Below are 23388 nucleotides of genomic sequence, written 5' to 3' on the forward strand. Positions count from 1 at the left end.
GAAACCTATATGCTTACAGAAATACTTAATTATAGCTAAGTAATATTTTAACTTAGTTGACTTGAATGCATATCATTTACCATTTCCCTGACTTGAATGTTGCATTTAGAATACATTTTTAAAATACTATATGCCTTCAAGAAACATTCAAGGATTTTTTAAAAATTGGATTATTTACTTAAATTTTATGGGATTAATTAATAATTAACACCTTCTTATTTCCCCACAGACAATAATTTATTTGATTCTAATGCATATCATTCTTGATTTGATGTGCCCTGGCTTTTAATCTAATATCTTAATTGAAGAGTTATAAAATTCATCTTAGTTTTTAATTATCTGAGTGGCTTTAGTCTAATAATAGATCATTCAACCTGTTTATATACTATTTAATGATTATTATGACCATTATTTATGTATCAGCAAAACTGCTTCTTAACATTAAAAAAATTAACGGACACTTATTCAGCATGTTGTCTGCAGCTACAATTCAAGTAAAGGTCACTAAAATAAATGTTCTTTATGTGGTGTTTACTGAGCATTTTTGACATTAAAACCATTCTTTTTCTTTTTTTTTAGTTGAAGTTTAAGTTAAGAAATTTTCATGTAATGGTCTGTGAGCTCCGTAGTGTGCTGTAAAATGAAGCCTGTGGGACTGTCTAAAATACTATTGTATCTGGAATTATGCTACAGACTAAATTCTAAATGGCCCCTTTGAATGTATTAATTATAAGTTTTAAATGTCAAAATTGCCTTTTTAAAAATTTCCCTTAATTTTTAATCAGCACACAGAAAAAATTGACTTTCTAATTTTGGTGCACAGTTCTATGAATTTTACATGTATAGATTCCTGTAACCACCACCAGAACTAGGATACCAAAAAACTACGTTGTACTATCCCTTAGTAGTCACACCCTTCCCCCATTCTAACTCCTGGCAAGTACTCTTCTACATGACTATAGTTTTATCTTTTTAAGAATGTCATACAAATGGAATTACATAGTATGTAACCTTTTTGAGACTGGCGTCTTTCACTGGGTGTGTCTTTGAGCTTAGTACAAATTGTAGCAAGCGTCAGTGGTTCAATCCTATGTATTGCTGAGTAGTGTTCTGTTGTCTGGATATACCACCGTTTATTTATCCATTTACCCCCTGAAGGACATTTAAGTTGTTTCCAGCTTTTGACAATTATAAATAGAGATGCTACATATACCTGTGTATAGTTTTTGTGTGAATATAAGTTCCTAATTCTCTAAGGTAAATATCTAGGCCTGGGTCATATGGTAAGTGCATGTTTTTTGTTTTTTGTTTTTATAATAGGAGTAGAGTTGCTTTACAATATTGTGTTAGTTTATACTGTACAGCAAAGTGAATTAGCTATACGTATACATATATCCCCTCTTTTTTGGATTTCCTTCTCATTTAGGTCACCACAGAGCACTGAGTAGAGTTCTCTGTGCTATACAGTAGGTTCTCATTAGCTACCTATTTTACACATAGTATCAGTAGTGTATATATGTCAATCCCAATCTCCCAATTCATCCCACCTCCTCCTTCCCCCTTGGTATCCATACGTTTGTTCTCTACATCCATGTCTCTATTTCTGCTTTGTAAATAAGGTCTATACCAGTTTTTTCAGATTCCACATATATGTGTTAATATATGATACTTGTTTTTCTCTTTCTGACTTTCTTCACTCTGTATGACAATCTCTAGATACATCCATGTCTCTACAAATGACCCAATTTCGTTCCTTTTTATGGCTGAGTAATATTCCACCTTCTTTATCCATTCCTCTGTTGATGGACATTTAGGTTGCTTCCATGTCCTGCCTATTGTAAATAGTGCTGCAATGAACATTGGGGCGCATGTGTCTTTGAATTATGGTTTTTTCTGGGTATATGCCCAGTAGAGGGATTGCTGGGTCATATGGTATTTCTATTTTTACTTTTTTAAGGAACCTCCATACTGTTCTCCATAGTGGCTGTATCAATTTACATTTCCACCAACAGTGCATGTGGGTTCCCTTTTCTTCACACCCTCTCCAGCATTTATTGTTTGTAGATTTTTTTTTGGTTGGTTTGTTTGTTTTTTTAACATCTCTATTGGAATATAATTGCTTTACAATGGTGTGTTAGTTTCTGCTTTATAACAAAGTGAATCAGCTATACATATACATATATACCCATATACCCTCCCTCTTGCATCTCCCTTCCACCCTCCCTATCCCACCCCTCTAGGTGGTCACAAAGCACCGAGCTGATCTCCCTGTGCTATACTGCTGCTTCCCACTAGCTATCTATTTTACATTTGGTAGTATATATAAGTCCATGCCACTCTCTCACTTCATCCCAGCTTACCCTTCCCCCTCCCCATGTCCTCAAGTCCATTCTCTACGTCTGCATCTTTATTCCTGTCCTGCCCCTAGGATCTTCATAAACAATTTTTTTTTTTTAGATTCCATATATATGTGTTAGCAAACAGTATTTGTTTTTCTCTTTCTGACTTACTTCACTCTATATGACAGACTCTAGGTCCATCCACCTCACTACAAATAACTCAATTTCGTTTCTTTTTATGGCTGAGTAGTATTCCATTGCATATATATTCCCCAACTTCTTTATCCATTCATCTGTCGATGGACACTTAGGTTGCTTCCATGTCCTGGCTATTGTAAATAGAGCTGCAGTGAGCATTGTGGTACATGACTCTTTTTGAATTATGGTTTTCTCAGGGTATATGCCCAGTAGTGGGATTGCTGGGTCGTATGGTAGTTCTATTTTTAGTTTTTTAAGGAACCTCCATACTGTTCTCCATAGTGGCTGTATCAATTTACATTCCCACCAACAGTGCAAGAGGGTTCCCTTTTCTCCACACCCTCTCCAGCATTTATTATTTGTAGATTTTTTGATGGTGGCCATTCTGACTGGTGTGAGGTGATACCTCATTGTAGTTTTTTTTTTTTAATTTTGGAATTTTATGAATTTTTTTATACAGCAAGTTCTTATTAGTTACCCATTTCACACATATTACTGTATACATGTCAATCCCAATCTCCCAATTCATCACACCACCACTACCCTCCCGCCCCGCCACTTTCCCCCCTTGGTGTCCATACGTTTGTTCTCTATATCTGTGTCTCTCTTTCTGCCCTGCAAACTGGTTCATCTGTACCATTTTTCTAGGTTCCACATATATGCATTAATATACGATATTTGTTTTTCTCTTTCTCACTTACTTCACTCTGTATGACAGTCTCTAGGTCCATCCACGTTTCCACAAATGACCCAATTACGTTCCTTTTTATGGCTGAGTAATATTCCATTGTATACATGTACCACTTCTTTTTATCCATTCGTCTGTCGATGTGCATTTAGGTTGCTTCCATGACCTGGTTTTGTAAATAGTGCTGCGATGAACATTGGGGTGCATGTGTCTTTTGAAATTATGGTTTTCTCTGGGTATATGCCCAGTATTGGGATTACTGGGTCATATGGTAATTCTACTTTTAGTTTTTTAAGGAACCTCCATACTGTTCTCCATAGTGGCTGTTTCAATTTACATTCCCACCAACAGTGCAAGAAGGTTCCCTTTTCTCCACACCCTCTCCAGCATTTATTGTTTGTAGATTTTCTGATGATGCCCATTCTAACTGGGGTGAGGTAATACCTCATTGTAGTTTTGATTTGCAGTTCTCTAATAATTAGTGATGTTGAGCAGCTTTTCGTGTTCTTCTTGACCATCTGTATGTCTTCTTTGGAGAAATGTCCATTTAGGTCTTCTGCCCATTTTTGGATTGGGTTTTTTTTTAAAATATTCAGCTGCACGAGCTGTTTATATATGTTGGAAATTAATCCTTTGTCCATTGATTCGTTTGCAAATATTTTCTCCCATTCTGAGAGTTGTCTTTTCATCTTCTTTGTAGTTTCCTTTGCTTTGCAAAAGCTTTGAAGTTTCATTAGGTCCCATTTGTTTATTTTTGTTTTTATTTCCATTACTATAGGAGGTGGATCAAAAAGATCTAAAGATCTTGCTGTGATTTATGTCAAAAGAGTGTTCTTCCTATGTTTTCCTCTAAGAGTTATAGTGTCTGGTCTTACATTTAGGTCTTTAATCCATTTTAAGTTTATTTTTGTGTATGGTGTTAGGAAGTGTTCTAATTTCATTCTTTTACATTTAGCTGTCCAGTTTTCCCAGCACCACTTATTGAAGAGACTGTATTTTCTCCATTGTATATTCTTGCCTCCTTTGACTAGATTAGTTGACCATAGGTGCATGGGTTTATCTCTGGGCTTTCTATCCTGTTCCATTGATCTATATTTCTGTTTTGGTACCAGTACCATATTGAGTTGATTACTGTAGCTTTGTAGTATAGTCTGAAGTCAGGGAATCTGATTCCTCCAGCTCCGTTTTTTTCCCTCAAGATTGCTTTGGCTATTCGGAGTTTTTTGTGTCTCCATACAAATTTTAAGATTTTTTTGTTCCAGTTCTGTAAAAAATGCCATTGGTAATTTGGTAGGGACTGCATTGAATCTGTAGATTGCTTTGGGTAGTATAGTCATTTTCACAATATTGATTCTTCCAATCCAACAACATGGTATATCCCTCCATCTGTTTGTATCATCTTTAATTCCTATCATCAGTGTCTTACAGTTTTCTGCATACAGGTCTTTTGTTTCCTTAGGTAAGTTTATTCCTAGGTAGTTTATTCTTTTTGTTGCAGTGGTAAATGGGAGTGTTTCCTTAATTTCTCTTTCAGATTTCTCATCATTAGTGTATAGGAATGCAAGAGATTTCTGTGCATTAATTTTGTATCCTGCACCTTTATCAAATTCATTCATTAGCTCTAGTAGTTTTCTGGTGGCATCTTTAGGATTCTCTATGTATAGTATCATGTCATCTGCAAACAGTGACAGTTTTACTTCTTCTTTTCCGATTTGTATTCCTTTTATTTCTTTTTCTTCTCTGATTGCTGTGGCTAGGACTTCCAAAACTATGTTGAATAATAGCGTCAAGAGAGGACATCCTTGTCTTGTTCCTGATCTTAGAGGAAATGCTTTCAGTTTTTCACCTTTGAGAATGATGTTTGCTGTGGGTTTGTCATATATGGCCTTTATTATGTTGAGGTAGGTTCCCTCTATGCCCACTTTCTGGAGAGTTTTTATCATAAATGGGTGTTGAATTTTTCAAAAGCTTTTTCTGCATCTATTGAGATGATCATATGGTTTTTCTTCTTCAATCTGTTAATATGGTGTATCACATTGATTGATTTGCGTGTATTGAAGAATCCTTGCATCTCTGGGATAAATCCCACTTGATCATGGTGTATGATCCTTTCAATGTGTTGTTGGATTCAGTGTGCTAGTATTTTGTTGAGGATTTTTGCATCTATATTCATCAGTGATATTGGTCTGTAATTTTCTTTTTTTGTAGTATCTTTTTCTGGTTTTGGTATCAGGTGATGTTGGCCTCATAGAATGAGTTTGGGAGTGTTCCTTCCTCTGCAATTTTTTGGAAGAGTTTGAGAAGGATGGGTGTTAGCTCCTCTCTAAATGTTTGATAGATTTCACCTGTGAAGCCATTTGGTGATGGACTTCTGTTTGTTGGAAGATTTTTAATCACAGTTTCAACTTCATTACTTGTTATTGGCCTGTTCACATTTTCTATTTCTTCCTGGTTCAGTCTTGGAAGGTTATAACTTTCTAAGAATTTGTCTGTTTCTTCCAAGTTGTCCAATTTATTGGCATAGAGTTGCTTGTAGTAGTCTCTTAGGATGCTTTGTATTTCTGTGGTGTCTGTTGTTATTTCTCCTTTTTCATTTCTAATTTTATTGATTTGAGTCCTCTCCCTCTTTGTCTTGATGAGTCTGGCTAATGGTTGATCAATTTTGTTTATCTTCTCAAAGAACCAGCTTTTAGTTTTATTGATCTTTGCTATTGTTTTCTTTGTTTCTATTTCATTTATTTCTGCTCTGATCTTTATGATTTCTTTCCTTCTACTAACTTTGGGTTTTGTTTGTTCTTCTTTCTCTTGTTCCTTTAGGCGTAAGGTTAGATTGTTTATTTGAGATGTTTCTTGTTTCTTCAGGTAGGCTTGTATTGCTATAAACTTCCCTCTTAGAACTGCTTTTGCTGCATCCTATAGGTTTTGGATCATTCTGTTTTTGTTGTAATTTGCCTCTAGGTATTTTTTGATTTCTTCAGTGATCTCTTGGTTATTTAGTAACGTATTGTTTAGCCTCCATGTGTTTGTGGTTTTTACTGTTTTTTCCCTGTAATTGATTTCTAGTCTCATAGTGCTGTAGTCAGAAATGATGCTTGATATGATTTCAATTTTCTTAAATTTACAGAGGCTTGATTTGTGACCCAAGGCATGATCTATCCTGGAGAATGTTCCATGTACACTTGAGAAGAAAGTGTAATCTGCTGTTTTTGGATGGAATGTCCTATAAGTATCAATTAAATCTATCTGGTCTATTGTGTCCTTTAAAGCTTGTGTTTCCTTATATGTTTTCTGTTTGGGTGATCTGTCCATTGATGTAAGTGAGGTGTTAAAGTCCCCCACTATTATTGTGTTACTGTTGATTTCCTCTTTTATAGCTGTTAGCAGTTGCCTTATGTATTGAGGTGCTCCTATGTTGGTTGCATATATATTTATAATTGTTATATCTTCTTCTTGGATTGATCCTTTGATCAATATGTAGTGTCCTTCCTTGTCTCTTGTAACGTTCTTTATTTTAAAGTCTATTTTGTCTGATATGAGTATTGTTACTCCAGCTTTCTTTTGATTTCCATTTGCATGGAATATCTTTTTCCATCCCCTCACTTTCAGTGTGTTTGTTTCCCTAGATCTGAAGTGGGTCTCTTGTAGACAGCATATATATGGGTCTTGTTTTTGTATCCATTCAGCAAGCCTGTGTCTTTTGGTTGCAGCATTTAATCTATTCACATTTAAGGTAATTATCGATATGTATGTTCCTATTATCATTTTCTTAATTGTTATGGGTTTGTTTTTGTGGGTCCTTTTCTTCTCTTGTGTTTCCCACTTAGTGAAGTTCCTTTAGCATTTTTTGTAGAGCTGGTTTGGTGGTGCTGAATTCTCTTAGCTTTTGCTTGTCTGTAAAGCTTTTGATTTCTCCATCGAATCTGAATGAGATCCTTGCTGGGTAGAGTAATTTTGATTGTAGGTTCCTTCCTTTCATCACTTTAAATATATCATGCCACTCCCTTCTGGCTTGTAGAGTTTCTGCTGAGAAATCAGCTGTTAACCTTATGGGAGTTCCCTTGTATGTTATTTGTCGTTTTTCCCTTGCTGCTTTCAATAAGTTTTCTTTGTCTTTAAGTTTTGTCAATTTGATTACTATATGTCTCAGCGTGTTTCTCCTTGGGTTTATCCTGCCTGGGACTCTCTGAGCTTCCTGGACTTGGGTGGCTATTTCTTTTCCCATGTTAGGGAAATGTTCGACTATAATCTCTTCAAATATTTTCTCAGGTCCTTTCTCTCTCTCTTCTCCTTCTGGGACCCCTATAAGGCGAATGTTGTTGTGTTTAATGTTGTCCCAGAGGTCCCTTAGGCTGTCTTCATTTCTTTTCATTCTTTTTTCTTTATTCTGTTCCATGACAGTGAATTCCATCATTCTGTCTTCCAGGTCACTTATCCGTTTTTCAGCCTCAGTTATTCTGCTGTTGCTTCCTTCTAGTCTGTTTTTCATTACAGTTATTGTATTGTTCATCTCTGTCTGTTTGTTCTTCAGTTCTACTAAGTGTTTGTTCTTTAGTTCTTCTAGGTCTTTGTTAAACATTTCTTGCATCGTCTCGATCTTTGCCTCCATTGTTTTTCCGAGGTCCTGGATCATCTTCACTATCATTATTCTGAATTATTTTTCTGGAGGGTTGCCTATCTCCACTTCATTTAGTTGTTTTTCTGGGGTTTTATCTTGTTCCTTCATCTGGTACATAGCCCTCTGCCTTTTCATCTTGTCTATCTTTCTGTGAATGTGGTTTTTGTTCCACAGTCTGCAGTATTGTAGTTCTTCTTGCTTCTGCTGTCTGCCCTCTGGTGGATGAGGCTATCTAAGAGGCTTGTGCAAGTTTCCTGATGGGATGGACTGGTTGTGGGTAGAGCTGGGTGTTGCCCTGGTGGGCAGAGCTCAGTAAAACTTTAATCCGATTGAGTGCTGATGGGTGGGGCTGGGTTCCCTCCCTGTTGGTTGTTTGGCCTGAGGCGACCCAACACTGAAGCCCACCTGGGCTCTTTGGTGGGGCTAATGGCAGACTCTGGGAGGGCTCACGCCAAGGAGTACTTCCCAGAAGTTCTGCTGCCAGTGTCCTTGTCCTAATGGTGAACCACAGCCACCCCCTGCCTCTGCAGGAGACCTTCCAACACTAGCAGGTAGGTCTGGTTCGGTCTCCTATGAGGTTACTGCTCCTTGCCCTGGGTCCCAGTGCACACACTACTTTGTGTGTGTCTCCCAAGAGTGGAGTCTCTGTTTCCCCCAATCCTGTCAAAGTCTTGCAAGCAAATCCCACTAGCCTTCACAATCTGATCCTCTAGGAATTCTTCCTCCCGTTGCTGGACGCCCAGGTTGGGAAGCCTGACGTGGGGCTCAGAACCTTCACTCCAGTGGGTGGACTTCTGTGGTATACAGTTTTTGAGTCACCCACCCAGCAGTTTTGGGAATTGATTTTATTGTGATTGCGCCCCTCCTACCATCTCACTGTGGCTCCTCCTTTGTCTTTGGATGCGGGGATCTTTTTTGGTGATTTCCAGTGTCTTCCTGTCAATGATTGTTCAGCAGTTAGTTGTGATTCCAGTGCTCTCACAAGAGGGAGTCTGGTTTTCTATTTTTTTTAAATGAGTGGATGTTGAAATTTGTTAAATGCTTTTTCTGAATTGATTAGATCCTGAGGTTTTTCTCTATACTATTAAATATTACACCAACCAAGTTTTTTTTTTTTTTTTTTTTTTGGCTGTGTTTGCTCTTCGTTGTTGTGCGTGGGCTTTCTCTAGTTGTGGCAAGCGGGGGCTACTCTTCATTGCAGTGCACAGACTTCTCATTGTCGTGGCTTCTCGTGTTGCAGAGCCCAGGCTCTAGGCCCACGGGCTTCAGTAGTTGTGGCATGCAGGCTCAGTAGTTGTGGCTCGTGGGTCCTAGAGCGCAGGCTCTGTAGTTGTGGTGCGTGGGCTTTGTTGCTCCACAGCATGTGGGATCTTCCTGGGCCAGCACTCGAACCCATGTCCCCTGCATTGGCAGGCAGATTCTTAACCACTGCACCACCAGGGAAGCCCACCAACCAAGTTTTGAATTTTTAACCAGCTTTACATTTCCAGAATAAACTCTAATTGGTCATGGTATATTATTTCTTTTATGTATCATTAGATTCAATTTGCTAATATAGTTTAACAGCTTTATTGAGATATAATTCACATACAATAAAAGTTTTAAAGTGTTAAAAAACCCTTTTTATAAAGTGTTAAATTCATGGTTTTTCATATATTCACAGTATTATGCAACCAATACCATTATCTCATTTTAGAACATTTTAATCATTCAAAAAGCAACCCCATACTCATAAGCAATGACTCTTCACTCCCTCCTTCCCCACAACTCCTGGCAACAAGTAATCCACTTTCTGTCACTCGTATAATATATGGCTTTTTGTTTCTGGCTTTTTTTCACTTAGCATAATGTTTATTTATGTTGTAAAATGTATATGTACCTCATTCCTTTTAATGGCCAAATTAATATTCCATTATATGGATATGCATTTTGTTTATCCATTCATCTGTTGGTAGACATATGAGCTGTTTCCATTTTTTTGACTATAATGAATAATGTTGCTGTGAACAATAGTTTATGATTTTTTGTGTATACATGTTTTCATCTTTCCTGGATATATATGTAGGGGTGGAATTGCTAGGTCATATGATAATTCTATGTTTAACTTTTTAAGGAATTGTCAAGCTGTTTTCCAAAGTACCTGTGCCAGTTTAAATTTCCACCAACAATATATGAGAGTTCCAATTTCTCTATATCTTTACCAACACTTGCTATTGCCCCTTTTTTGATTATAGCTATCCTAGTGAGTATAAAGTAATATCTCGTGGTTTTGATTTGCATTTTCCTAATAACTAATGATGTTGATCATCTTTTCAGATAGATTTGCTAGTATTTTGTTTAAGATTTTTGCATCTGTGTTCATGAGGGATATCGGTCTGTATTTGTCTTTTCTTGTACTGCCTTTTTCTGATCTTGGTATCAGGGAAGTACTGACCTCATAAAAATAACTTGGAAAGTGTTTCCTCCTATTTTATTTTTCTGTGAAAAGACTGTGTAGAGCTGGTACTATTTCTTCTTTAAGTGTTTGGTAGAATTCACCCATGAAACCATCTGATCTGGAGATTTATATTTTGGAATGTTTTAAACTATGAATTCAACTTTTAAAATAGTTGTAAGGCTATGCAATTATCTATTTCATTTTGGGTGAGTTTTAGTAGTTTGTGGTTTTCAAGGAATTGTTCCATCTCATCTAAGTTGGTGATTATGTGTGTAGAGTTGTTTAGAGTGTTCCCTAATTATCCTTTTAATGTCTGCAGGGTCCATAGTAATAACCCCTCTTTCATTCCATGTATTGTTAACTTGTATCTTCTCTCTTTTTTTCTTTTAAATCATATTAGAGGCTTATTAATTGTATTGGTCTTTTCAAAGAATCAGCTTTTGGTTTCATTGATTTTCTCCTTTGCTTTTCTTTTTCAATTCCATTGATTTCTGGTGTGATATTTATTATTTCCTTCCTGCAGCTTGCTTTGAGTTTATTTTGCTCTTATTTTTTAGTTTTATTAAGGTGGAAGCTTAATTGATTTGAGACCTTCTTTAAACAGTTAATGCTATATATTTCCCTCCAAGCACCGCTTTAGCTGCATTGCACAAATTTTGACATGTTGTATTTTCATTTTTGTTCAGTTCAAAATATTTTCCAATTTCCCTTGAGACTTCCACTTTGACCTGTGGATTATTTAGAAGTATGTTGTTTAATTTTCAAGGGAGAGTTTCCTGTTACCTTTCTGCAATTATTTCTACTCTAATTCATTATGGTCAGAGAACATACTTTAAATGATTTTGATTCTTTTAAATTTATTAAGGTTTGTTTTATGACCTAGTGTAGGGTCTGTCTTGATGGATGGCACTTGAATATATTCTGCAGTTGTTAGGTGGAATGTTCTATAAATGTCAATTGAACCTAGTTGGTTGTTAGTGCTATTCAGTTCTTCTATATCATGGCTTATTTTCTGTCTACTAGTTCTATTGATTACAGAGAAAGGAGTGTTCAAGTCTGCAACTATAATTGTGAATCTATTTCTTCTTTCAGTTCTGACAAGTTTTGCTTCATGTATTTTGAAGCTCTTCTACAATTATTTACAATTGTTATGTCTTCCTTGTGAAGTGACCCTTTTATTTTTATATAATGATTCTCTTTATCTCTGGTAATTTTCTTTGCTTTGAAGTCTACTTTTTCTCATATTAAGCCATTCCAGCTCTCCTTTAATTCGTATTATGGTATATCTTTCCCTATCTTTTACTTTTAGCTTACCTATATCATTATATTTAAAGTGAGTTTCTTGTAGAAAGCATCTAATTAAGTCATTTTTTTATCCATCCTGAAAATCTCTGTTTAATTGATGTGTTTATACATTTAATGTAAATATTGACATGTTTGGATTTAGACCTACCATTTTATTGTTTGTTTCCTCTATTTTTCATTCCTCTGTTTCCTCCTTTCTTGCCTTCTTTTGGAATATTTGAACTTTTTTTTAGAATTCCATTTTAATTTATCTGTTGTTTTTTTTACTATATCTTTTGTTATAGATATTTTTAAATGGTTTCTTTAAGGATTACAAAATAAATACTTAACTTTTCACAGTCTACTTAGAATCAGTATTTTACCACTTCAAGTGGAGTGCAGAAACCTTGTACCATATAACTTCCTTTATACTTCCTGCTTTATATTGTAATCAAAATTGTCTTATATATTACATCTACCTACATTGAAACCCCATCAGACAGTGTTATGATTTTTGCTTTCAACTGTCAAACATATTTTAAAGAATTCAAGAGGAGGACAGTCTATTAAATTTACCCAAATATTTACCATTTTTATTGTCCTTCTTTCCTTCCTGATGTTCTAAGTTTCCTTGTAATATAATTTCCCTTCTGTCTGAAGAATTTTCTTTAACAGTTCTTTCAGAGCAGGTCTGCTGACAATGAATTTTCTTAACTTACCTTTATCTGAGAATGTCTTTATTTTACTTTTATTCCTGATGGATATTTTTGCTGGGTATAGAATCCTGGTTGACTGCTCTTTTCTGTCAGCAATTTAAAATTCTTGTTCCATTTTTCTCCTGCCCTTCATGGTTTCAGTTGAGAAATTCACAGTTATTCAAATCTTTATTCCTATGTAATTAACACATCATTTTTCTCTGATTGCTTGCAAGATTTTTTTCTTTATTTTTAGTCTTCAATAGTAACTGGAATCATTATTTTTCTATTATTATCATTATTATGATTTGGTTTATCCTCTTTGGGGTTCACCAGAAAGCTGGAGCTTGTAGCTTTATTTACTCTGCTCTGTTTTGCTGCCTTCTCCCCACAATTGCACCTGCATCTGGAGCCAAATGGTGGGAGGACAGAGAGAGACAAAAGAAAATAAATAAATAAAAATAAAAATAAAAACAAAAAACCAGCAGAGGCTCACACTCTCTTAGAACCACAGATACTTGATTGGAGAAGTTTTTCCTCCCTCAGAGTTTTAGGGGTCTGTGGGTCCCTGATGTCACAGCCACCACTGCAGGATTCCCTGGGAGCAGGGGCATGAGATAATGGAGAAAAGATTAAAAAATAAAAGAAAAATTATTTCCCCCTCTCACCCTGAGCATTAGGGGTCTCCTTTCCTAACCCTAAAGTCAGAACTAGGGAGATTCATGGGCACTCTCTCTGTGTTGATTCCCCAAGTCCAGGTTTGGGGCAGCCTTCAGACCAGGCTGGGGGATACCAGAGGACGAAAAACTGGTAAATTCACTAGTCAGTGGTATGTCAGATTCTACCCTTCTTCCCCAATTTCCTGCTAGTATTTTCGGAGTCCTCAAGTAGCTGCTACATACATTTTGTTCAGGTTTATTGTGGCATTCAGTGGGAGGAATGTGCTTACCCAGAACTGGAACCAAAATTGCTTTTGAAACTAAACAAATTTAAGTATTTCCCAATGTGTGCAAAACAAAAACTACTAATTTCTTTAGAATAATTTGTTTTATGCTTAAAATCCTCACTTGTTACAATTTATGTTGTAATTAAACATTGGTTCTCTTCTTCTCAATCACATGCTTTATGTTGCTGAGGAGAGACTCTTTACTAGCTAACACCATCCCAGATGGGAGTAATGTGGGTAGAGGTCCTCTCTCTTTTTGTGGGGTAAAGTTCCTTGTGGATATTTCTGGGAAATGTAGTCTTCTAAGTACCAAGGGAAAAAACCTGAGGAGAAACAAAAAATATTTTTAAAATAAGGATCTCAGAAATTATCTCCTGATAAACAAACAAAAATTACATGGCTTCCTTTGGTTTTGCTTTAAGTGTAAATAAGTCACATATAATTTAGGTGGGCCTTAGGGCAGATAAAACATTTCATCAATTAACTTACTAATTTAGCATTAGTTTTTTTTTTTGTTTGTTTGTTTTTAAACAGAAGGCCTTATTTCACATGGCTTTTTCAACTACAATTTCCTATTTCTGCCACGATTGCTGTCATGTTTTTCCACAAAGCATAATGTAATGATGGCCATCTGATAGGAGAATTCAGTTTAATTGAATGAGGGAAAAATATTACCAATGCAAAAAAAACTTATAGGCATTTGTTGCAAATTTATATGTATTGTTATAGAGTGATGGATTAACCACAAATCAGATCTACAAAAAAGATTTAACTTTGAAAAGTAACAGTTAATTTAAAATAATAATTTTTTTCATGTACATCGTAAATATTAACTATTTCTCACCAGGGCAGTATTGCAGAGTCATGATATGAAGTCGGTGAAGTCACTTTACAAATACTTCTCTTGGAAAATACAGTTTAGGGTGGAGGGTACCAAGTACAGCCTTGCCAAAAGTAGACAGAGACTTTAGGACTTAAACGTCTTAAGAGACTAGGATAGCATCTGGCCTTGTGTTCTTATAGAAGACTAGGGCCTGGCACAATGCATGCTTGCTCTCTCATTCACTTAGTCAATATTTATTGAGCACCTGATATGTGTTAGGCACCATTGTAAGCACTGGGGATATGGCAGGAGACAAAACAAAGTCCCTTCCTTCATGGAGTGTACATTCTAGTGGGGGTAATAATGAAAGACTACAAATAGTAAAAATACAATCTGGTGGTGAAATACAGCAAAACTAGGGCAGAGGAAGTGAGGGAGGAGGGAATCACTATTTTATTTTGGGTGGTCAAGGAAGGCCTCCCTGGGACAGTGACATTTGAGCAGAGATCTGGAAGAAGTGACAGATGGTTTGAGCAGAGGAATGACAGATCAGATAGTTAGGTCTGGTTCAGAAGGAGGGAGCCCCTTCCCATTAAGCCCCACTTCCCACACATGGAGCAGATAAGAAACCAGGTCCAGAGAGTGAGTTAACTTATCTGAAGTTGCAGGGCTAGAAGTGGAAACGCTAGGCAGAGAGTCCAGTTTTCTTCACTTTTCCCACTTGTTTTTCCTCTTCTTCCCCTGTGATAGTGGGTGGAAGACAGACACAGAGGGGAAAGGTGTATAATAAACACTTACTTTAGGTTGTGAGTGCATATCTTTCCATCTTTCCAATGATTCACCATCTTAATACCTCAAGGAAAAACATTTTTGTTTTCACATATTTAAGATTCTTGCTATCATTTTTCTAAGTAGTGTGAGCGCTGTTTGCATTAAATACTCAGAGGTACTTGATTTGAGGTGTGAAAAATGTTCTCAGAGGAATTCGGATCAAATTACTATTTAAGCCAAGCGTGTGACAGGGAGTAAGACTGCTATCATCATCCGATGTTACAGATGAGAAAGCTGAGGCCCATAGAGGTGAAGGGGCTTGCCCAGGGTCACACGACCTGTCAGTGGGCCAACGTGCTCTCCGCCAGGCCCCGCCGCCCAGCTCTAAGTGCAGGCCAGTGTGGAGGTGGGAGAGGCCCCTACTCCATGCGTGCTGGCGTCTCCTCCCGCGCCCTCTGGAGCAAGACACTAACTATCTCTTTAAGAAGGAAAGTGAAGCGGGCCGCTTACGCAGCTGCCGGCAAGCCGCCGACTGGCTGGTCCCCTCCATCCACCTCACCCTCCCTTCCCCTCCCTCCCTCCCTCCCTCCCGGCAGCTCCAGCCCCGGCGAGCACCCAGCTAGCCGCCTCCAGCAGGGGCTCCGGAGAGCAGTTCGGCGGCCTGGGCAGGGCAGCCGAAGCCATGGAAGCCTCCGCAGGTGATGACAGGAACCTTCCGGCCCACCGCCCAGCAGTGCCGCCGCAGCCCGGAGTGCCTAGTGCGGGGTGGGGGGAGGGGAGGCGCGGGCCCCGCAGGGGAGCGGCCGGAGCGCCAGGCGGACAGCCAGCCCTCCAGGCTTTCCGGCCGCGGCGGCCCAGCTGTCAGCGGCCGGGGACTCGGCGGCCCGCTGTCCCCGCCCGCGCTCACCCGCCCCTGTCTGTCTGTTTTCCCCACCGCCGCAGGTTGCTGATCTGGGCCAGGCAGCTGCAGCAGCGACTGCAGAGGCGCTGCGCCAAGCCGGGCCGGAGTGGTGAGAGCCGGCGGGGCTGCGGAGGGCGAGTGGACTCAGGTGAGGAGGCCTCGGCGGAGCAGGGATGGGGGCCTGTGCGGCACCGCGGCGGGCGGCGGCCGGCGGGCGGGGGCTGCTCTCTGCGGTAGAATCCCTCAGAGGGCACCAGCCGAGGAAGGGTTAACTGTGACTCATTCTTACCATCCCTTCATTCCCCTACATCCTTCGAAGCGCCCCACCACCACCACCTAGAAATTCACTAATTAGAGGATGCTGGTGGCAGCAGAGAAGATGCCCAAAGTGGGCTATTTGGAGGATTTGAGGGATCACCCCTTTCCTATTTGTTTTCCTCTTACGGCATTTGGCAAACGTTTAAGCCTCTTTCTTTCTTGGAGGAGGAGCAAGAGTACCTGGGGGTGGGGGAAGCATGGAACCCCACACCCAGCCCAAGGTCAAGTGCCAATGACTGCTTCCTTCCCATATTCTCCCCTGAGAAGAACCAGGGCCCTGCAGTAGATCTGGAAAAAATGTCCATGACCCCTAGAGTAGGAGATCTAAGCCTCAGTCTCCATGGATTCTCCACGGGATGTGATGGTTTCTTCTGCTCCTCAGCAGGGAGCTGGGCTGTTGGGAACACCTACTAGCCTGGGAAGCGCCCATATTCCCTTACTCAGCCCTGCAGATTGAGGAGAGGCCTGGAGACACACTGCCTGTTTCCTCTGCCTTCTCTGCCCATCTGGAGGTGGGATGGGCTGGAGTTGCTTCCCAGAAAAAGGTGATCTCTGCAGGCAGGGTCGAGTAGGGAAAGTGCCAGAGACTGGGGTTCTAGTCCTTTAGCTTGCTCGTAGGCCACAAGTAGCCATCTTAAAATTCTGTAGGTGTGGGTGTCTGTCTGTTAATCTGTTAAATTCAGGAGTTGGATTAGATGGTCTGTACAATTTTAATATGCCATTCAAGCAGCTCTTACATGTCAGGGGGACATCCCTATTAAAGCAACCCAGAATTTAAACTTGGGTCTATGAAATAATTGGGGTTTCCTCAGTTGATCTTTTTCAACTCGAGACTTCTCAAGTGAAACATTGACTGTGTGGGCTTCGTGGAACTGGAGGTATCAGACAGTCCTATATTGTCATCTCTGCGCCATCACTGGGATGACCTTTGTCAAGTTACCTCCCTTCCCCAAGCTTCAGTTTCCTCATCTGTAAATCTGGGAAGAAGGGTACGTATCTCAGAGGGTTGATATAAGGATTGAATGAGACATATATGAAAGCACTTAAAATAGTGCCTGTGCCTGGCACATAATAGGTTCTCAGGGACACAGGAGTTGGGAGATAGACTGGAGGAAGAGAGGAGGGGTGGCTGCTCTTAGTCAGGTTCTCTCCCACCTCCCCCACCCCACCGGTCTCTTTTACATCCCTGCGGATGGTTCCCTGCCAGGGGATAATGAATGCTGGAGTGTGTTGGGCTGCCAGGCTGAGGGGCCTAGGAAGCAATCAGGAGGTACAAACATTTCCACTGCAAGGGCGCTGACATCATTCCAGCAATGATGGTCCCAAGGAGGCATATATAGCCCAGCACTGGGTTTGGAAAATCTTGGCATCCAAGGGCAGAGTCCCTAAGGGAACAGAAACATCAGAATCTTGTGTGCTGGCAGGGAGGCAGGGACCGTGGCTTTCTGGTTTCCCATGGATCCCACTGCTGCTCCCTTGCCCTCCCAGGAATCTCTCATTAGAATCTCCATGAGACAAGGAGGTCAAGTTTTTGGTGTCTGTATTTTCTATTCTTTATCTTCCCTCCTGCTGTCCTGTTCAGCCTTTCATTCATCTTTTCTGGCTCCAGTTTATTTCAAAGATACATTCTGCCGCTTGACAGCATGATAAAGAAGCCTCCCCATAGGGTGGGGCAGGGCATTTTACTGCTGCACCATTTGGGCCAAAAGGAATTGTTATGTCCCCACCCGCCCTAAATCCCCATTAGATTGTGAGCTTCTCCTGGCAGAGGCATGGACTTTTTCCTCTCTGTGTCTCCAATCTCGAGCCCATGGCTAGGCATAAAGTGGGTCCTCAGGAAGTGTTGAATCAAATAAGTTGGAGGAAATTATGTCCCTAAGCCAACCAGGTTAGGGAGAAACTGTGAGAATGTGTTGACAGTGTAGGGAAAAGCATTTTAAAGTATAGGGTACTGTGCCAGTTGTTGATTGTCATTATTTATTGCTCGTACTGTTATTATTGCTATTGCCAGGGGCCAACAGTTGTTTTACCTTCTCCTCAAGTCAGGCTTGAAGGGATTAGATGTGCCTGGGGGGTGTGATTCTGTTGACAAACAGATGGTTCTGGCTGGTGAAAGATAAGCATGAAGGGAAGAGGATGGGAAAAGAGTGATTCCAGCCACTTCCTGTGTTTCGGGGAGGGGGCAGATAAAGAGAATCAAACGGGCCAAAATGGACATGTAGCAAAAAAATCAGGAGACCCAGGTCCCAGGTCTTGTTCCACCACCACCTCAATGTGTGACCTTGGGCCAATCACACCTCCACTCAAGACCTCTGGGTCTCCAGCTATAAAACGAGAAGACTGGACCGCATGATCCCTAAGGCCCCTTCTGGTTCTGACATTTTGTCAAGTGGATTTTGTTAAATAAAAATGAGACAACTATTATTACTCTCAGTATCATTTATGGAATAGCAGACCATTACATATTTCAGGTGATCCTCATAACAGATTATACCACTTTGAAAGATGAGGAGACTGAGGCTTAGAGAGAGTGACTTGCCTAAGACTGCACAGCTCGAAGTGGCAGACTTGTTATCTGACACCCGGTCTATCTGACTTGAAAGGGTGAGCTCTTGCAAAGGTTTCACAGCCTCCCCTTGTCATCACTGTGAATTGTGTGTACACTTGCACACGTGCATAGGGCTTTGGAGGAGGGAAAGCTGTGAAGGATTCGTGACAAAAGATCAGGCATTTCCCCAAAGGGATTGTTGCAGGGGACTTGCTGGGTTGAAGAGTATGTAAGTAAGTCAGTGCTGGAAAGTCTTCCTTGCACTGTGAGCTCTGCCTTGCTGATGGGTGGTGGGTGCCCCTTTACCAAGGAGAACAGCCAGGAGTGAATGACAATCATGACAGGCACACTTTTTGAGCTCCTCCTATGTCCTGTGCTCTGTTTTACACAGGTTCACGTACTCCTCAGACAATCCTATAATGTAAGCACTACAATTTTACCCATTTTACAAGTGAGGAAGCCAGGGCAGTGAGGCAAAGGATCTCGCCCAGAGTTACACAGCTAATGTGTGGTAGAACTCGAGACAGTTTAGCTGGAAATGCACTGTACTGAGAGTTGAAAAGGCTGCTTTTAGTCTGAGCCCTCTCACTGACCGAGTGATTTTGGATTGGCCAGTTTCCTTCTGCATGTCACAAATGGGCTGGATGCATCTCTGGCTCTAAAGGGCCTAAATGCTGCCTTATCCCAGAACAGGAGTGGAGGGGATTCCTTGTCTAGCTAAACATGTATCAGCCTTTGTTTATTATTTATTTATCAGGCCCTAGACCAAGTGCACAGGATAAAGGAAGGAGTAAGAGGCGATCCCTAGTTTCAAGACGCTCACGGCTAACAGAGGGAGACAAATATCTAAATGTGTAGGTACGATGAACCATCTAGGAGCTGTGATAATACTGATGTGGGTGTAATGGGACAGGGAGGGGGGATGGCCTTTCCTACTCAGTGGGTCAGGAAGGTGAGGGTGATGCCATTTTCTGTGTTGAATTTGTGTGTAATAATAATAATAAATGTTCTACCCAACTTAGGACATTTCCAAACAGTTCTTGGCTCTTGACCCCAGCAACCCAAAAAGTGGCCACAGAGTCTGAGGGACCATCCAAACTCACTCTATGGCACAGTTCCAAAGGAACCATCCATTTGTCTCAGGTGGGCCTGAACCTTCCCTGTCATCAGAGGCCTCTAGAGGCAGGACTCTGAGGCTCCTCTTGGAAAGCCTGTCTAGTGCCTGTAACAATCCAATAGGCTTGGGAACTTCTTCCTCATGTCATTCTTTCACCTGTCTGGAGCACCTGACCCCTGGAGAGCTGAAGGCATTTACCCAAGATTACTCAGCAAGGCTGGGATCAGAACTGTGGCCTAGTGGAATTGCATTTCTGAGCCATATGTGGATCTTTCTACATCTGGGTCAACGGGGACCTGACGGGCTGTTTCTTCATTTGATGGGCAGCTTGCACTGAGTGGGAGGTTTGATGCAGGTGATGTGAAGCTTGAGCTGAAGGCCCTTATAGAGGATGAGGCCTGTGCTCCCAGGCTGCTTTTTACTGCTTAGTGGAGAGATATTTATGAAGTGTTTGTCACATGCTAGCACCTCCGAATTGAGGTGCTGAGCCAACCAAAACGGAGCATCTGGGAAGCAGCCTGGTGCTGTGGAAAGAGCCAGCACCGAGGGGCTGGGGACTCACCTCAGCTCTGCCAGGACTCCCTGGGTGGCCTGGGACGAGACTCTTTGCTTTTCCACACTGCAAAATGATAGTCAGAGGTGGTGAACTCTAAGGGCTCTTCAAGTGCTGACTGGCTAATAATTCAGTAACTCTTCCCTCTGTTCCAGAACCACTTTAGGGGGTACAAGAGTGGATAGGATACAGATAACTGTAACTTGAGGAAGAAGGAGATAAATATAACAAGAGGAATGAGCAAATGCTCTGTGAGTTTGCTGGAGGGAGAGGGCTTGGGAAAAGGTCAGTTCAAAAGCCACCTCTTCAAAGATAGGATGAGACGTAGATAGAGGTGGGGTTTTTTTGAACCAGGAGGCGTAGCAGAAACATGCTGTCATTCTGCAACAAGAAGGCTGTATAGCAGAGCAATGGTCCTCAGACTTAGATTTCAAAGATCAGTACATTTGGGAATGTATCCTAGGTTGGCCAACTTTTTATTCTGCCAGGTAAAGACACATGACACTAGTTCTATTTACTATTACTATCATATAGTCAGAGAAAGAACATTTTAATACCTGTAGCCCCAAAGGAAGGAGGCTATATAAAATCAGAAAAAAGTATTCCTTCAAACTGAATGCATTTTGCTTTATTAAAAACTCACTGCATTGTCCATACTTTTGCTGCAGACCAGTGTCCTTGTGTTTGGCTCTGAAGTCAGGCTGCTTGGGTTCGAATCCTGGCCAAGTTACTTTTTCTCTCAGAGCCTCTGCTTCCTCATCTGTAAAATGGGGACATGATGCTATCTACCTCATAAGGTCATTAGGAGGTCCGCATGCCATGATAAACCATGAAAAGCAAGGGACCTCAATCCCTGTTGTCTATGTTGGGCTCTTTGGGGATGATAGCAAATTAGAGAGTGTTGCTTGAAAGACGTGGCTGCTAGCCCGCTCTCGCCACTGCTGCCGTGCAAGAATGTGGGCCTCATGTTGTCACATCTTCTCATTTGTAAGAAATCTGGATGTTTGTGACACCTCTTGATTTTTTTAATGTGGCCAACTAGGAAACACTTTAAAACGCACCCATTAACATGTGTCTGTGTCAGGCCATCAGTCTCTGTCCCCTGATGTACAGTGTTAGATGCCAGGTGCGTAGTGCTCATAGTTGTCCCCTGAGGATGAGGGCGGAGAAGGGAAACGAGGCTGGAAGTGCAGGCCTGGGCCAGGGATGCCCTGTCTGCAAGGCAAGGGAACATATTACTTTGGCCACTTGTGATCTTCTGCTTCTGGGCCCCCAGCTTCAAAGGCCCAATTAGTGCCCCTTCCCTTCTGGCAACACTGTCAGAATGGAGTCTCTAGAGACTGAGGCCTCCAGGCACCTCTGAGCCCCCTTGAAGCTGTCACTGGTCGGCCTCCCTACCACAGGGTCTCTGGAAGCTTGGTGGGCAGCCTCAGAAGAGCGAACTTGGCTGATGGCGTGTGAAGCCGGCACAGAAGCCACCCTCGAGAGGCAGGCGGGAGGAGAGGCTCTGGCAGCTCCTCAGCGGGAGAGGTGCTTCCTGTTCTCCGGAAGCCATGCTGGTTCTGCCACCTCTGCCTGGGTTGTGATGAGGTCTGGACAGCAAGTGGTCTCTCTGTAGAGAGCTCTGCCACACAGCCCCCACCGAGGAAAAGCTGGGATCTGCGTGTGGAGGAAGCCTGGAGCCTTCTCAGAGAAGGACCTCAGAGGAGTTCCTAATTAGCAGGAGGAGCCCCGCCGACATGCTTTCAGGACATTCTGGGATTCAGACTAAAGCCACTGAGGACAGTTTACATTTTTGTGGCTCTAGTTAATCAAATATTCATCAAGCACCTACTGTGGTCAGGCTTTATCCGGGCCGCTGTGGGAGAATGCAAAGAAGTATTTCCATCCATTCATTCAGCCAGTGTGTACAGAGTGTCTTCTCTGTAAGCAGGCCCCAAGATGTGGTCTCTCCCCTTAGGGAGCTTTTTAGGCTGATAAATATATATGGATGGTACATGGAGCCTGGCTCATAGGAATATTAATAACAGCTGCTGTTTAATTGTGTGCCTTCTGAGTAAAAGATACTAGCCATATAGTACCTGCTTTAAAGAGTGGGTACTGGGATTGAATGGAATCCTCATCTGAAGCACTCAGCACTGTGCCCGCCACACACTGGTCCTCAATAAAAGGGTAGCTGCATTATAGTTAACTTGGAAAATTGGGCAGATCCAGAAGAAAGGCCAAGACACAGATGGGTCAGAGAAAACAGGACGCAAAACAATTCAGGCCCACTTAGCATATGTTATCCTCATTTTATAGATGAAGACACTGAGGCTCAGGGAGAGGAAGTAGTTTGTTCAGAGTTACACAGCTGCTGTGTAGCAGAGCCTACACTTAAATGCTGGTCAGTTTGGCATCGAAGCTATGTTCCTTCTTCTAAGCCATATTGCCTCTAAAGAAGTGGGTAATGAACAAAGCAATAAAACTACCACATTCGACAGGTGAGGCAGTGCCACCTGGTGAGGTTAGGAGTTTTTATAATTGAGGAAGCTGGGACTAGTGGAAAGAAGGAACTGGCCAGAGTTCTATAACCAGGAAGTGGTAGGGTTGGGACCCCAATCTAGGCATACTGGACATGTCTTCCCACACTGCTGGGGCAGAATAGTAGCCATTGAGGGTAAAGATAGTTGTCTCCAGATACTCAAAGTTCAGTCACAGGAAAGAGCCCAGGCTTCCATATGCCCTGAGGGACAGAGCCCAGACCAGCACTTACAAGTGCCAGCCAGGGAGGAAAATTTTGGCTCAGTTCTAGGAAGAACATTCTAAATTGAAAAACCATCTAGCAATGAAACAATATGTTTTGAGAGCGAGCTCCTCATCTCGGGGCAGCTCACATAGGTCTGGATGTTCTAGAAGGAATTCTTGCAATGTAATGGGGTTTGGAATGGCTGTGCTTGACAGTCTTACAGTCTAGAGGATCTGGAATTCTAGTATAGGACTGGTCACAGGTGATGCAAGTGGTGGGTACCACTGACAACCCCAAAAGAAAGGGTAACTGTCGGCTGGAGCTGTCTGAGAAAGCTTCCTGAGGGATGAACTAGAGCAGGATCTAAAGGGCTGCGAAAAGGGAGAGGAGTAGAACTGGGTAAGGTGAGCAAGTGCTAGGGCGGTGA

At 41.3% G+C, this 23388-nt stretch overlaps 1 protein-coding gene across 1 annotated transcript in view; it reads left to right on the forward strand.

Moving 5' to 3' along the window:
• Nucleotides 1-15392: 15392 nt before the first annotated feature.
• SNPH (syntaphilin) overlaps nt 15393-23388 on the forward strand; it is a 41416-nt gene continuing 33420 nt past the window's right edge. The window contains exons 1-2 of the mRNA XM_068524678.1: nt 15393-15494; nt 15739-15845. The gene's annotated coding sequence lies outside the window, so the exon portion shown is untranslated. The remainder of the gene's footprint in view (nt 15495-15738; nt 15846-23388) is intronic.

The sequence above is a fragment of the Eschrichtius robustus genome, chromosome 16 (genome assembly GCF_028021215.1).
Source record: "Eschrichtius robustus isolate mEscRob2 chromosome 16, mEscRob2.pri, whole genome shotgun sequence".
In the NCBI taxonomy this organism is placed as follows: Eukaryota; Metazoa; Chordata; class Mammalia; order Artiodactyla; family Eschrichtiidae; genus Eschrichtius; species Eschrichtius robustus.